The 17,668-nt window shown below is 38.7% G+C and overlaps 1 protein-coding gene across 4 annotated transcripts in view; it reads left to right on the forward strand.

The window, feature by feature from the left end:
- Nucleotides 1-17,668, forward strand: part of LOC124133063 (plexin A3-like) — a 223,721-nt gene that overhangs the window by 70,414 nt on the left and 135,639 nt on the right. For 2 of the 4 annotated variants that reach the window (XM_048401776.1, XM_048401775.1), the window contains exon 2: nucleotides 1,573-1,671. The gene's annotated coding sequence lies outside the window, so the exon portion shown is untranslated. Of the gene's footprint in view, nucleotides 1-1,572; nucleotides 1,672-12,330; nucleotides 12,789-17,668 lie in introns of those variants that run through there. The other 2 variants (XM_048401774.1, XM_048401781.1) reach the window with 1 other exon arrangement.

The following is a 17,668-nucleotide window of genomic DNA, read 5'->3' on the forward strand; positions in this document are numbered from 1 at the left end:
TCCAGCTATATGACGGCAGTGTGTAAATACAGATTGACATGATGAGAATCGATCCATGCAATTGGGATACGATGACATGCTTCAACCAAGTCAGCAAGCCTGACCACCCGATCCTTTTAGTCGCCTCTTACGACAAGCATAGTCACCTCCCACGGCAAACATGGGTTGGTGAAGACCTTTTCTAACCCGGATCTTCACAGGTCACATTTGGTCTGAACAGGTCTCATCCTTTTGTCACTCTACTTTGTTATGCCATAACTTGTAAAGTTTCAAACCGTTAAGTAAAAATAAATGGATAAAGAGAATATATATGGTCATGATTGTTGGTCTTGCCTCCTGGTTGACGTGGCAGATGTACTTGGTGGGATACTTGGACGATGGAGATGGGGTTATTCATGGTAAAAGCTGACCCCCAAACGTTTGACAAATGAATAATTTGGCCTCAAGGGGCTATGACGCAACACTGTGGTATTTGTTTCATTTCCTCAGGGACTGGTAATTTATTATGGGGTTGGATTGGCTGTGAGATAAGGGGGGTCTTGAAAAATGACACTGCGAAAGAGAACATAATTAAAGGACTGGTCATTAATTAAACGGGTGGGTGTCATGAAAAAATGTCACATGTATTTTTTTTAAAATTTTGTGTGTGTGTGTGTGTGGGGGGGGGGGGGGGGGATGAAACATTTTGTTATATGTTACATAAAATGGTAAGGAAGGGTCAGCAAATTATGATACATTCCTAATCTCACCAGCCCACACAACCCCTATAGCATTCGACTAGTCCCTTACAACAAAATAGCTCAAAACATAATTCTTGGATCATCATCACATTCTATTAATTATGTTTGGTAACATGATACTTTTGTAACACAAAACATGTTTTTTTGTTGTTTGAGGTCAGAGGTTTGAAACTATTTTATATTAAGTAAAAAGTTCGGTTAAAAACAAGTCACTCTTCTGACATTTTCCTCATCTGACTTCAAGCAGTTCAAATGATGATCAATAAAAACGGATAATGAATACCCCTGAACTGTGTTATCGCAGTTTCCATTATGACAGTGCCAGTGCCCCTTGCAGACAGAAATGACCTAGCACTACAAGGGTAGGGAGCCGAGAGCCGATCCAATCTGACTGACGACTCTATTTTCTGTTTTTCCTGTGTATAGAGGCAATTGTGTCAAAGCTATATTGGCCTCCATGTCAAGTAGAACCGTATCACACCAGTCATAGCAAGCAAGCTTTTCTTGATTTTGCCGATCTGACAAAGCGAAAAAAATGTCAGGCAAGAAGGTATTGCTTTTAGGGGCTATTGATTTAGGATAGAATGATGTGAGAAGACCGCCTGCTCCAACCAATTCTCACTCAATATGGAGCTGATAAGCGTGCTTCGTAGCAACTGTGGTCTCCAGACTGCATAGAAAATGCACCTCCGTGAACACACACACATGAAAATAGTGAACTAGAACTTATACAGAAGGAGGAGAAATGTTGGCAAACTGAATTGCAGTACGATGTAGGAAGGATGGAATTCGGAAACTTGCCCCTATTTCATATGCGTTGTTTATCTTGCAGAATTCAGACCTGGAATCCTTCTTCACGAATACAAGCATCCAACTGGATCTATTTCCTGAGAGCGCTCAGTTCGAGCCAAAGGATTATCGTGGATCTTTGGTGAGTAGGCATTGATATCCGGCGGGTCAGCCTTCCACACTAGCACTCAAATGGAGACATAAGCTACACAAATCAATCCTCAATCACCCAAAAGAAGGATTAAGTTTTTTGGGACAACATTCTGAAAATTGGTTTTGAGTTTTGATTTGCCAATAAGGATCTTGATCGATGGGAAATCATCATTGAAAAAACATATATGTTGGTGTTAGGATTGTTGGCATTGTGTTGGAGTGATTGTGTTACAGGAGAGAGTGTAATTTGGAAGTGATAACGGATAATTGGACATTGATACAGTATTTATGTATATAGATAGAAATCCAATAATTTGATTTGTGTGTTCATGGGAATAAGGGTCGGGATGATCAATATATTTGGCCTACAAGGTTTCTTACACTGAGGATGTATTGGGTATTGACGAGGGGACTCCTGGCTTAGTGTTGAGGCTGAAACTACACAGACCTCGTCTGATGACTACAATTTGCCAGCGGCGACAGTTACGATCCACTTGTAGCAACTGTCGATATTAAATGGTCTTTGTGAATTGGAAGAGGAGGATGGAGATATAGATGTTGGTAGTTGAGTAATTGTAGATCTACAGTTCAGGCTTAAGAGGAGGAAGTATGGCTTCGCTGTTGACAGGGATACACACAGCCTTGTATGACGACAAAATATATGGGGGTCTTTGAGTAATTGTGGGCCTTCAGTTCAGGCTTTACTGAGGAGAAAGCATTTATGCTTCACTGTTGACAGGCATATACATTTACTTGAGTTTGTATGAGTGAGTGAGTGATTTTATGCAGCATTTATAAATATTCCATATATATATATCATATCAGGGGACACCAGAAATGGGCTTTTTGCACCTGGTATCATCACTATTTGATAGTGATTCATAAACACATGCTCATGACACAGTTGTAAATCCTAAAATTGACTCTGCTTTTAGCAGCGATATCTTATGAATATGGTAAGGATTTTGTTGGTTGTATGTTTATTTACACATTGTATGTGGGTGAGGAAACGAACCCTTGCCTTCAAGTTGAAACTTTAAACACCAGACAAGTTAACCGACAACCCCACCATTTTCTATGACTGCAGAATAGACGTGGGTCTTTGAGTAATGGCAGATTAGGTTTAGAAGCTGGTCTGCTAGTCAGGTCAGGACTAGAGTGTTAGGCATAGATTCAGTTCTATGATCCCAGTGAAGATGGATGTCAGTTTTTTGTGCCTGTAGGTCTACAGTTTACACTTCGAAGGATATGTGTATGCTTCAATGAAATTGAATGACAGTGTCACATGTCAATCTTTGACGAACATCTCGATTAGACTTTGAAAATATTTGTATACTTTTCTAACAAACACACCCAATTCGGCACGGTATCCACAAACAGCATTGATAAGTATGCACCGATGACATTCCAACTCCTTCAGTTACTTGAGCCTAGAGATGCTAGTTTCAAGCCCATGTGGCAGCTCCTGGTCTTCAGAGCTGAAGTGATGAGGGATCATATTCATGAAATTGGTAAAATTATGACTTGCTAAGGGCAATGAATATACATGTATGATAAAACCCAGATATGCTGTGTCTCTTATAGCTGCTGGGTATTTGGTGTCATGGTTCATGGTTCTAAATTCCCAGCCTGTGTTTGATATACTGCTCAAATGTTGATAGACATGTGTGCTTGCCTAGTGGAGGGTAGGTGGGTGGTTGTGGTGTTCAACATGACAGCCATAGTCCTGGGTTCAATTCCCTATATGGGTATTAACCTATATACTACTACTACTACTACTACTACTACTACTACTACTACCCCTACCCCTAAATAATTATGAATATAACAACAACAATAATAATAACAATGATAATAAAAATAGTTATTATTATGTCAAGAAACAGTTGAGGTTATACAATTTCTTTTAACCCTGATTAAGTGTTGTTTTTTAAACCATAGATAGTTTGATGGATGGATGGACAAACACTCCAAATGGAAACTGATGATATATTCTACTCAGCTTTGAATAGGTATAATCAGATATGTAATTCTATTCAAATACACACTTGACATTATGAGAACCAGTTTTGTGTATCGTTGAGAGATAAAAAATCCCTATCCAAAGTGGGGCAGTATATTATAAGCTATGTACATATGTTCCTGATAATAGCATAATAAATACAGTGTTGGGACAGGCTGGTCAGTTTTGTTTATAATTATAAACATGGTAGCATGTTTATGGTAATTGCCGTTGTAACATATTTGCTAGACTTGCACAAGTCTCTAAGGCAATGATTATTAGTTTAAATCATTTCTAGGTTATGTAAATAATAAGAACAGGTTGTCCCTATAAGAGACAGGAGTCCTCACTGTCCACATATCTAGACTTGCCTATTAGGAGGATAGAATTACTACACCTTCATGGACTTTTCTTTCAGTACAGCCTTGGAGCAAGGCTACATATTCACTGGTACAGATTAGTTGAGAAAGACCCTTGAAGCTTCCATATGTTGGTTGCCAGTGTAGATTCTGGCCTGATGTAAGCAAATGTATGTAGGACTCACCCATGATTGATAGCGATCAGCTGACTCTGACACTTCCCTACACCCCACAGTGATGACAGCTTTACTGATGAGCCAATGAAATCATTCCTTTGTTGTTCACATGGCCTTGTTTTGACGAGCTTGGCTGAATGGGGCAATATCGATGGTGAAATGATTCAATTATAAACAAGCATTCTAGTTAATCACCAGTTCAGGATAGATTACATAGCCTCCTGTGAAGTGGGTCTTGTGGCCAAACTACATTGCTACTTTCAACACTATAGCTGAAACACTTGTATCGCCAGGGGATAGGGTGTTTGTTGTTATTTACAAGTTTTATGGGACAGCTTTACCTAATGACTGAGATTAGTTCTAAGGAGGGCAGTATATATGCCTGTTAATAGTCACAGTGGAATGGAAATTGGATTTGAAGCATTTTTGTGATACCATTGCAGTGATGTCTGTGAATAATATCAGTGTCAGTTGTGCACTGTACATTGTTCGTCTTGTATGGGATACTTTAATGGCAGTTTGGCTGCGTAATGTAAGCATGTTTTTTGAAGGTTAACTGACTATAACTACTTCCATGATAGATAGGTGTTGTCAGGAAAGTATGATATATGTTGTTTGGAAAGTATGATATGTGTTGTTTGGAAAGTATGATATGTGTTGTTTGGAAAGTATGATATGTGTTGTTTGGAAAGTATGATATGTGTTGTTAGAAAAGTATGATATATGTTGTTTGGAAAGTATGATATGTGTTGTTTGGAAAGTATGATATATGTTGTTTGGAAAGTATGATATGTGTTGTTTGGAAAGTATGATATATGTTGTTTGGAAAGTATGATATGTGTTGTTAGAAAAGTATGATATATGTTGTTTGGAAAGTATGATATGTGTTGTTTGGAAAGTATGATATATGTTGTTTGGAAAGTATGATATGTGTTGTTTGGAAAGTATGATATGTGTTGTTTGGAAAGTATGATATGTGTTGTTAGAAAAGTATGATATATGTTGTTTGGAAAGTATGATATGTGTTGTTTGGAAAGTATGATATATGTTGTTTGGAAAGTATGATATGTGTTGTTTGGAAAGTATGATATGTGTTGTTTGGAAAGTATGATATGTGTTGTTTGGAAAGTATGATATGTGTTGTTTGGAAAGTATGATATGTGTTGTTAGAAAAGTATGATATATGTTGTTTGGAAAGTATGATATGTGTTGTTTGGAAAGTATGATATGTGTTGTTAGAAAAGTATGATATATGTTGTTTGGAAAGTATGATATGTGTTGTTTGGAAAGTATGATATGTGTTGTTAGAAAAGTATGATATATGTTGTTTGGAAAGTATGATATGTGTTGTTTGGAAAGTATGATATATGTTGTTTGGAAAGTATGATATGTGTTGTTTGGAAAGTATGATATATGTTGTTTGGAAAGTATGATATGTGTTGTTAGAAAAGTATGATATATGTTGTTTGGAAAGTATGATATGTGTTGTTTGGAAAGTATGATATATGTTGTTTGGAAAGTATGATATGTGTTGTTTGGAAAGTATGATATGTGTTGTTTGGAAAGTATGATATGTGTTGTTAGAAAAGTATGATATATGTTGTTTGGAAAGTATGATATGTGTTGTCAGGAAAGTATGATATGTGTTGTTTGGAAAGTATGATATCTGTTGTCAGGAAAGTATGATATGTGTTGTTTGGAAAGTATGATATGTGTTGTTTGGAAAGTATGATATGTGTTGTTAGAAAAGTATGATATATGTTGTTTGGAAAGTATGATATGTGTTGTCAGGAAAGTATGATATGTGTTGTTTGGAAAGTATGATATGTGTTGTCAGGAAAGTATGATATGTGTTGTTTGGTAAGTATGATATGTGTTACGAAAGTATGATATGTGTTGTTTGGAAAGTATGATATGTGTTACGAAAGTATGATATGTGTTGTTTGGTAAGTATGATATGTGTTACGAAAGTATGATATGTGTTGTTTGGAAAGTATGATATGTGTTGTTAGAAAAGTATGATATATGTTGTTTGGAAAGTATGATATGTGTTGTTTGGAAAGTATGATATATGTTGTTTGGAAAGTATGATATGTGTTGTTTGGAAAGTATGATATATGTTGTTTGGAAAGTATGATATGTGTTGTTAGAAAAGTATGATATATGTTGTTTGGAAAGTATGATATGTGTTGTTTGGAAAGTATGATATGTGTTGTTTGGAAAGTATGATATGTGTTGTTTGGAAAGTATGATATATGTTGTTTGGAAAGTATGATATGTGTTGTTTGGAAAGTATGATATGTGTTGTTTGGAAAGTATGATATGTGTTGTTAGAAAAGTATGATATATGTTGTTTGGAAAGTATGATATGTGTTGTCAGGAAAGTATGATATGTGTTGTTTGGAAAGTATGATATATGTTGTCAGGAAAGTATGATATGTGTTGTTTGGAAAGTATGATATGTGTTGTTTGGAAAGTATGATATGTGTTGTTAGAAAAGTATGATATATGTTGTTTGGAAAGTATGATATGTGTTGTCAGGAAAGTATGATATGTGTTGTTTGGAAAGTATGATATGTGTTGTTTGGAAAGTATGATATATGTTGTTAGGAAAGTATGATAGGTGTTGTCAGGAAAGTATGATATGTGTTGTTTGGTAAGTATGATATGTGTTACGAAAGTATGATATATGTTGTTAGGAAAGTATTATTTGTGTTGAGAAAATCTGATATATGTTGTTAAGAAAGTATGACATGTATACTATTCAAAACAAGTTTAAAAACACTCACCATTGAAAGGCTGTATGTTGCTATACACACCAGTCATGACAGATGGTCATTTTAAGAAAGTCAGGTATTACTTCTTTTGAGTATATGGTTTGGGGACGAAATCGGTAAGACAATCACAAAATTGTTTAATTTTTCATGTATATTCATATGTAGTTTGGAACAAATAATAGGTTTACAAAAACTACATACATGTTTCTCCTTATTCTTCATTACTTATTATTCATGGGTTTCAGATTGTCGTTATTTCCCATGTTCTCCATGTTTATTTACATGTTTGAATATTATCATTTCTTGATGTGCTGTTGTCATTTTGCAACCCCTCCTGAAATGAATGTTAATGCTATAGATATGATCATATTTATTCTGGGAACCGGTAACCGGTAACAGCTGACTTTGTCAGGAAACACACGATGCAACATGTGCATGTCACTGTGTTGTTGTCGGACCTCAGGTCAAGTGTCTTGTGATCGGAAGATGAACATCATGTCATGCTTATAGTGCATAACACTGAGTCCACTTAGAATACTGTTCTGGAACAAATGTATGTATGTCTTCGATGTATATTTGATGCTTTAACTATATTTTTTAGTTATTCTTTTTGTAGATGACTTGATGAATGCTATCTGATTTCTGCCTGTAGGAGTTACAAAAATTTGTGTTTTTTTTTTCTAAAAGAGCAAAACTATCATTTCTTTTAACCCACAACAGATTAGTTGTCCGGACATTTGGCATGTCCAATGAATGAGTGTTTGACCAGTGTCCTCCTGGGAATATCTTACCACTTTATTATTAATGTTGTCTTTGATGTGGAAAAGTTGATATTTTTTGTTATGAGGCTTTTTTTATGGTTTGTATGTCACATATGTCATATCACAATGGGGGCAGTGGTTAAAGTGTTGGCTTGTCATGGTGAAGGTTCTGGGTTTCATTCCTCACCTGGGTTCAATCTGTGTCCTCTGCATGAAAATGCTGGGATATTGTTACAAGTGGCATAAACCTCTCGCTCACTCACTCACTCACTCACTCACTCACTCACTCACTCACTCACTCAGATGAATGTATTTCATGTGTATTCTTTTCGTAAATCTTTCTGTCCCTCATTGTCAATGAACTGCTTATTAAGGCTGATTTCCATGTGTGGCAAGGACTTGTCCTACACGTAATCAATCTGGCATCCATCTTCATAGAGACATGCTTGACAAATAGCCATTTACCCTCCTGACTAAATAGGCTCACTCACTCACTCACTCACTCAGACAATAATACTTAGTGAATATGTTTCAGCAATAAAATAGCTGAATAAATAGTTTGGATACAGTGAAGTTCACAGGTTTTCATGGTTACCCAAATGGCCCCCAGCTCCGCCCTCTACAGTGTGTCATCCATCTCGTGTTTGTGTTTATTTGTTGTCTCCCTTAGTGGAGCGCTAGATACGTTGTTGCAGCTTGTGGCTGGCAGTGTCGCACATGGTGGCCTGCATTTGACATATACACACATACTGCTGCTGGAGGTAATTGCAGCCACATAATAATGTGTTAAATACCTCGAAATACCACCGCGATATTTCATTCTATGGAACCAACTCGGCTACATCTGACATTTCATTAAGACTTGGGCGGTTCAATTATTTGTATTCCCAACATTGCATCTTATATTGAGAATGTCTGTTTCAAAATTACCATGTGAGGAAGTACCTCTTGCACAATCTGCAGACGTACCGATAAATCAAATTGCTTTTCAAGGGAAGTAAATTTCAAAAATGATTTCCAGTCTACTACACCATAAGACTCGATTATCTGATCAAAACATAATTGTCCCGAAAGAGAGGTTGATCGCTGCACGGTTAATCACTTTAAATCTCTTGGGAACCAATTTTTGGTCCGAAATAATTGATGATGGCAAAGTACTTCCATCATTGCACAAGTTTCCGTCATCGGGCTTAGTAACGGTATGGTACTATTTCAAGGGTCCAATTTTATTTGGCCAAAAAATTTAAATATCCATTTCACAAATAGCTAATTAACCCTGATAATTACCAAGCTGGCCTGCTGTGTCCCAAGGCTGCTGACTGATAGCACACCATGATGTAAGGCTAGGCTGATCCCCGGCACAGATGGTCCACCAGGGGGAGCCACGAGGCGATGGCGCGACAGACATTAGGGTGTTTTTCTGTCTTTGAAGACAATCAGCAAGTGTTTATTTGATGGTTCCTGTTTCCAAACATTGGAGAGTGATCAGGTCTCTTCCATCTGTTGGGGGCGAGGTCACACCGATGACGACCAAATGTTGTCGTATCTGTTACTGTCAACATAACGGAGGCGATGGTTTGCTTATGATCTGATTGATAACAGATTTGAAAGTGAGGTCCGTTTGAGTGATTTGTGTTTATTTTCGAAAACTACTTCAAAGTTTCTTGGCATCTCCTTACTGGAATTTTAAGTTTATTGGACATTGGAAGGACAGGAGTTGCATAAGAAAATAATCAGCATTAATATGTAGGCCAACATGGGGATGATTGTCACATCTTCGGAAATATAGGTTTTTTTTATTTGGGGTTGGTGTTTTATTTTTGTTCATTAGAGTTCTGGAACAAAATGTCTCCGAAGACACTTGTCAGATAATGGGGAATATAAAGACTAACATCTAGTCTCTGAAATGAAAATATTTTAAAGAAGAAACAGTAAAAAATAAAATGGAGCCCAGAGACTCTCTTCATTTTCAGATTTTCTAAAACTGCAGTAATCTAGACATATAATAAACTGTGCAGACTTACGTGGGATGTATTGGATATATATGTTTCTGGGTCTCTTTCAGTCTCACTTTGCATATATAACTTTTTGTTTTTAAGCCAAATTGACTATGACTTAAACTTAACTGATGATAAGGTTCTATTTGGAAAAAACCCAAAACACTTCAATTATTTTTTATAAACAGCATGAGTATCATTTCTGTCATTTTTATGATCACAAGTTTGATTTTGAAGGTTTCTTCTTTTTTCTTGGAATGTTTCTAAGCAACTGATCTGTATTTTACAAACCCAGCTGTGTGGTGCGTGATTTCTTTATCAGGTAAGGTCATTGGGGTAGCTTAGTGGTTGAAGTGTTCACTTGTAGGACTGGGTTCGATTCCCAACATGAGTACAATTTGGTATAGGTCCGCAGACTTCGTGGTGTCGTTGCCTTTCACTTCCTCATGTTCGGCTTATCTACGGGTCATATCATGTTCTTACATATTTCAAGGGTCAAGTTAATACCTTGACTTATCTACGGGCTCGGCTTATCTGCAGTCATATACGGTATGTGAAGTTCACTTACTCTTCATCTGTGGATGTTTTTTTTGGACACGACCTTCCGATAATATTATAGTTCTATAAACCCTGTGATGAAGTATCCCCTGACAAATCTCTGGCTATCTACTCAGTGTGTAAAGGCATGTGGACAGAGGTGATTGTTTTAATGAGGAAGTAAATGTATATTACTACAAATGATCCTGCACTAAACACAATTAAGGTCGGAAGGGAAATTCAAACAAAACCAAATCAATATCTTCTTACTATTTGCTGCCTCAAATGTCTATGAAAGGTTTAATGCAAATCTGTTCTGAAAATAGAATGACAATACAATTAGGATCGCAGCAATAGCAGGAGCACGGACACACGCCTGTGATGTGTTTCACATCAAGGATGCTAATTGTGTTTATACAGAGGGATTTTGTACACTTATTGCCCGATCCCATGTCCATGCACGATTTCTCTGATGGCCAAGTCCCTCTTCACCAACACCCGATACTGCCCATATTTTCACAAATTTGCTTGATTCAATTTTGGTTTTCAGCTCCATAATCGGCATAAAAAGCATGTAAATATAGGCTTGATGAACAGCCTGTCATGGAGGGAGGGGAGATCTGTACTCGTAACGAGATCAAGGGGGAGAGCGAGTACAGTTGGTTCTTCGAGGGATTTCTGAAGATTAACGCATTATTTCCCCGCTGCACTCCTTCATTTATCTATCCCATCATTTGAAATTTTACACTTCGTGGGATAAGAATAGGATCCCCATCTGCCTGCAGAGCTGCACCTGAATGGCTTACAATGTCTTTTGTATCGGAGATTATGTCTATAAATTAATGTTGCGTTAATGTCTGGGTGGTTTTCCGGTAAACGTTTTCCTTAGATTTCATCCGTCTTATATTTATAGGAGGGTAGTTATTGTGTGAGCATGCTATTGGGTGTGGATGTAGCCGAGTATTATTATTATGATGATGACGATGATGGTGATGGTGGTGGTGGTGATGATGATATTAAAGTTAGTGTCATTATTGTTTGCTTGATCATCATCATCATCATTATTGTTGTTCTTGTTGTCATTATTGTTGTTATTATTATTTTTTATTTATTCATTTTTCATTGTAGGTAGTTATGCTAAACATCTGTATCCATAAACTCCATGCTTTCAGAGAAGTAAGCTCAGGTTCAATTACCATTTCTTATTTATGTTTGTACATAAACTGCGATGCCCCTGACATTTACAAGCCAACAATTGAATTAGTGTAGCACATCAATATTACATGTGGGCCAGCCTCAAGTCACTGTACCTTTGATGAACCGCTGACAGGACTTGGGCGTTTAATCTCCATAAACGTTTTATTGTATAATCATCTTTTTTTTAAGAAATTTACTGTGTTATGGAGGATGTCGGTGTTTGGATGACATAATGTATCAATGAAAGATTCAGTTTTGCTTTGTGTACAATTTGTGAAGCCTGTTCTTGTGTTCCCCACTGCCATGCTGCAGGTGCTGCTACTGCTGCAGCTGATGATGATGCTTAACCAGGCATAAAACACAATGAACGCTGACTTGTAAAGTTATGTCATGTAATTATAGAGCAAACAGAATATTATACAACTGTATTTAACTATTTTAAGACAGACTGACTAAACATAGGATCTGCAAACACTTCATAATCGGTTGGTGTGTGAATCATTATCACCTGATATTTGCTGCCATTAAGGAAAGTGTTTCTGTTAATTAAAATCATTAAAGTACAAAATTACGTTTTGTAGTCCAAGGAATGTTCATTAATATAATGACACTTCTTGTAACTTCTGAAACTTTGAAGTTTCACAGCGGATCAGATAAACAGTTCATATGAATATTTAAAGGGGCACCTTAGCATGAAAGCCACAATAGATATTATCGTATGTCGGATGAAATATTAACTCAGTTCTGGAACTGAAAACAGTGTAACAAAGCAGAAAGGAAAGGGTTGGAGATACCAAACAAAAGAATCCGAGGCGTGTGCAGCCCCCGTACACTTGGGAGTCTACTAGCTTGTACTCCCAGTGCCTCGTGGTCCTAATCTCCACAGCAGTCTGGGAGAGACCGAGCGCAAGGCGTCACATGACCAGCGTGTGTGTGTGATGGTCGGAGGATCGCTAGTAGCTTGGTTAGTTGTGTGGTAGCAGGGTTGGAGGAATCACAACTTGTCAGCTGGGAGAGCGACTCATTCATTGCACTGACCTGCTACCTAGAGTAGCATCTGAGTGTGACCGGAGTGGTCTCGCACGTAACTGTCACATTCCTGCTGCTTTAGCGGCCTCTTCCTGAAGGCTGCTTTGGACTATTGTGCGAGGATTCTGTCATTGTATTGAATGGTAGTGGATGGGATATTACCGTGCAGTGCATTGTTGTCAGGTCACACATCAGGCCAGCTGAACTCTGTGTGTGTTTGACAGTAAGGCTTATATCTGGAGTAGTGTTGTCCTGTGGATTCAACAGACAGGTTGGTACAATCCTGGTGTAGAACTTGTATATATAGCTTGTATATATGGTAAAGATGTAATGTAGCATTATTTTGTCACTTCATCACCATTCGATAACAGCTTTTATTTTTGTCTTTTGTTTTATTGTAACTTATGAAAAATTCCTGTTTGAAATTTTCATTATATTAGAATAGGTTTAAATTTTGTAAACATTGTTTTCAGATCTTTATGGTCATTATTTCCAGTGGGGAATTCAAATAAATACATAAATATACGTAATCTCAAGCTTAATAGCTCAAGCTATTATACTAGTAATATAGTGCTAACTGAAAGAGTCTACCTGATGAAGGCAAGGAGGTGGAACTCTTGAGGTTATGTATATTATTGTGTTCGTACTATTGATTTTGACTTAAAATATTTTGATAAACAACCTTGGTTTTCATTCTCCACTGAATACGACAACTGTTGTACCTCAGGTCCTATATTAGTCTTTGTGGCTATGTGAAATTGTGAACAAGACAGAATATTACGCATAGTGTGTGATGTTGGCTATTGAGAGCCGGTGCTAATGGTGTGATATAAACACGGTTCTACCGCCCTGGAACCAGCTGGTGTGTGTTTCACCGGTCCCTGGTATAAAAGACATCTACCATTTTGGAAGCACATCACTTTTATGTCTTGCCTCCTGTTCTGAGAATTGATTTTTTCACGGAGATGGGACATTGTCATATTAGGCCTTTGATCGTGTGACATGTGATGTTTAGTGTTGTTAGGATATGTGCTCTGTCATTTGACTTCCAATGCGTCTTCGATTGCTGTTTTCTCCCCCTCCCATGACCCTCCCTCCATATGCACTTATCTCTTCCTTTCCTCAATTCCACAAATACCTCTTCTAACTTTGATCTCCCGTCCCCTCCGAACCACTCCCCTCTCCTCCCTTCTCCACCCCTCCCCATCCCCAAACAGTAAATAAGTACCCCCAACCCAAGCACACTTCATTTCATTTCATATTCCATTGTATGTTATAGTTTACACAGTAAATAAAAAAATTATGCTTCCGGGACAACATCTGTCACATTAAGGCTTGAATTAATTATCAGAAGTTTATTGTTTATCTTGTTGTTTGTCGGCAACTTGTTGGAAGTAATACTTTCATAGTTCTGTAAAACAAATGTTTATAGAATCTAGATCTTGATGTAATGAACATTTTCAACAGGAGTTATAAATGAGTAAAATAAGGTGGGTTTTTTCCCATCCAAAGTCAAACCTAACGTTGCCCCTGGGCCTCTTATCCTTCAACCCACCACCCCACCCCACCCCACCCCCACCACCCCACCCCCGCTTTAACCAGATCTATCTGAACTCACTGCATAAGGGCTACACTGGGGTCAGGATCGGAACCACCACCCCCTCTAGCCATATATCTGTGATTCCCTGCTCAGATGTGTTTATGTACAGGTCCCGAGCTTCCTCTGTTTACAGCCTGCCGGACCAACACTCTGATAATGACCAGTTCATTTAGAATAAACAAAGCCCCTTATTGCATTAAGACGCTCATAAACAATGGCAGCATTTTCACAGCTCAAGTTTCACTGAAAGACTTGGTGAAAAAATTAATTTCATGTTTCGCACTAATTTGTGAATGAATGTTTAAGCCAGTACATCAAAGGAAATGGATCTGAAAGTGCTTCATACATATTTGATGCAGGATTGTGGAGGGTACTAGTTCTGTGACTAATGCCACAGTATGTCTAGGGATGTTTGTTCGTCACGTAGGGTATAGCAGGTCCTGATTGGTTTGGTGTGACACTGTGCCACTGTGCCACAATGTATATACAGAGGCAGGCCGAAGATGGGGATGCAGACTAGCCTATATTGTCACTAGGGATTGTCTTCATCTGTCACTTTTTCCACTCGCTGGTTGTTCTTAATGTCATTTCCTTTCTCCTGACTTAAAAATGTGTTGGATAAAAAACTTGGTAATGTAATTATTTACTGAGATGTGAAATCCAAATAGACGGTAACTTTCCATCTATGTCATATCATTTGGCAGGTGTTATTTTTTAGGGACATATTCTACCATCATGACAAAAAAATGGTGGTTGTTTTTTCTTCATTTTTGCTGGTTTTCTTTCACACAGGTGAGACATAACCCGATCAACTTCAGTGAAATATTAAAAACCTGGCCGTGTGATGGAGAGTAGATATGGAGTAAGGAATATTGATTAGTATGAATACACCAGCAAATATTTTTTTTGATCTCCAAAAGAATTGACAAATGATAGTTTTCTCTTATATCAATAGTGATGTATGATATGAAAATAGTTGGTGGTCTGTGTAAAAACGGTCAGTTTTTATGATTCAATGTCAGACTTGATCTCCATGCCATAACTTGTGATAGAAGATTGCAGTTGGTCTTACCACAAACTAGTCTGGCATATTGTCCACAAAATAAGGTTATGTAGAAGATTTTATGAAATAATTCTGTGAAGGATCCCAGAGTTTCTTTTGAGAGCAGAATACGGGATTGAAGTAGGATGCTTGAGGTGAGAAGGGATGCGAATGGGATGCTATAGCTGAGAAGGGATGCAAATGGGATGCTACAGCTGAGAAGGGATGCGAATGGGATGCTACAGCTGAGAAGGGATGCAAATGGGATGCTACAGCTGAGAAGGGATGCGAATGGGATGCTACAGCTGAGAAGGGATGCCAATGGGAAGCTACAGCTGTGAAGGGATGCGAATGGGATGCTACAGCTGAGAAGGGATGCAAATGGGATGCTACAGCTGAGAAGGGATGCCAATGGGAAGCTACAGCTGTCAAGGGATGCCAATGGGATGCTACAGCTGAGAAGGGATGCCAATGGGAAGCTACAGCTGTCAAGGGATGCCAATGGGATGCTACAGCTGAGAAGGGATGCCAATGGGAAGCTACAGCTGTGAAGGGATGCGAATGGGATGCTACAGCTGAGAAGGGATGCAAATGGGAAGCTATAGCTGAGAAGGGATGCCAATGGGAAGCTACAGCTGTGAAGGGATGCGAATGGGAAGCTATAGCTGAGAAGGGATGCAAATGGGATGCTACAGCTGAGAAGGGATGCCAATGGGAAGCTACAGCTGAGAAGGGATGCAAATGGGATGCTACAGCTGAGAAGGGATGCGAATGGGAAGCTATAGCTGAGAAGGGATGCCAATGGGAAGCTACAGCTGAGAAGGGATGCGAATGGGAAGCTATAGCTGAGAAGGGATGCAAATGGGATGCTACAGCTGAGAAGGGATGCGAATGGGAAGCTATAGCTGAGAAGGGATGCCAATGGGAAGCTACAGCTGAGAAGGGATGCCAATGGGAAGCTATAGCTGAGAAGGGATGCCAATGGGAAGCTACAGCTGAGAAGGGATGCCAATGGGAAGCTATAGCTGAGAAGGGATGCGAATAGGATGCTGGAGCTGAGAATGGGTTGATTGTTTAAAATGCTCTACAGCCTGTAGGACATTACAGTAACCATATGCTTGATACTGTATATATATACAGCTTTGATACTTCCATATCGAGTAATATCTTCTAATAATTGATTTTGACTAACCTCAATCCCCTTACCTTCAATCCTAGTTAAAGCAATGAAGAAGATGAGTGGTTAAAACATTTGCTTGTCATGTCAAAGGCCCAGGTTCGATTCCTCACATGGTTACATTGTGTGAAGCCTGTTTCTTAGTTCCTGGTTATTCCTGGAATATTGATAAAAGCGGCATAAAACCAAAGTCATTCAGTGACTCGACCTCAGTTAGCCCTCAATACTTCAACCTGCCCTTTCATTCACCCTAGGCGGCTCTACCACCCTCTTGAATCCTGACCTCTCCACTAGACTTGAACAAGTCGCTAAGGCAATAATTACAAGTTTAAATCATAATTTCTAGATTATGTTAATAATAAGAACAAGTTTCCCTATAAGAGACTGGAGTCCACATATCTAGACTTGCCTATTAGGAGGATAGAATTACTACATATCCATGGACCTCTCTTTCAGTACAGCTTTGGAGCAAGGCTCTCTCTCCACCTAAATGCCTATCTATGCCGTGTTTGATGCAACTGTTTCACTTGACCCTGACATCTCATCTTCACACTTCACCTCATCCTCGATGCTGCTGCCGTCCCAGCCTCTTCCTTTGGTCCGTTTAACCCAGAAACGTCCAATAAACAAGCATGACTGATCCTCATGCCGATTCCATCTTTTAGTCTCAAACACCCTCCCTCAGTCCTGTAAATATTAATTCCATGTACATTTTCCACAAACCATGAAACAACACTTTTCCTCCTGAATCCACATCCTCAGCTCAGGAAACATTCTGTCAGTGGTAGATTAAATTCCCAAGGGCTAATACTGAATATAGATGACTCCAATAGCAAAGCAAATAAAAAATATGTATCTTCAAGGAACTTGATTCCGACTGGGTGCTGCTGATAGCTGCTTATGTCTGATAGTGTGAACCTCGAGTTGCGGATCTTCAGCATGTAGATGCTCACGTAGAAGATGCTGCAGGCGATGATGGGCTTGGATCAAGTCGTCATCCTGAATCGGATCCGGCTGACATCAACTGTTCTGCTGATCTCTGAGTACTGCCAATGTATGGCAAGCTCTGATATAGCTTCTTTTTCTTTTTCTTCCAAATGCAAATGCATGTAAATATTGTAAATATCAACTTAACTCGCATCTCATCGCATCGCATCGCATCGCATCGCATCGCATCGCATCATATCACTCACCCCAACCTCACCCGACCTACCCCACCCCACATCACCTCACTCACCCCAACTTCACCCACCCCAACCCACTTCACTTCACCACAACTAACCCACCCCACCCCACCCCACCCCACCCCACTATGATAGCAGCTCTGATAGG

This window comes from Haliotis rufescens, unplaced genomic scaffold (genome assembly GCF_023055435.1).
Source record: "Haliotis rufescens isolate VD_foot unplaced genomic scaffold, xgHalRufe1.0.p SCAF_23, whole genome shotgun sequence".
Taxonomy (NCBI): Eukaryota; Metazoa; Mollusca; class Gastropoda; order Lepetellida; family Haliotidae; genus Haliotis; species Haliotis rufescens.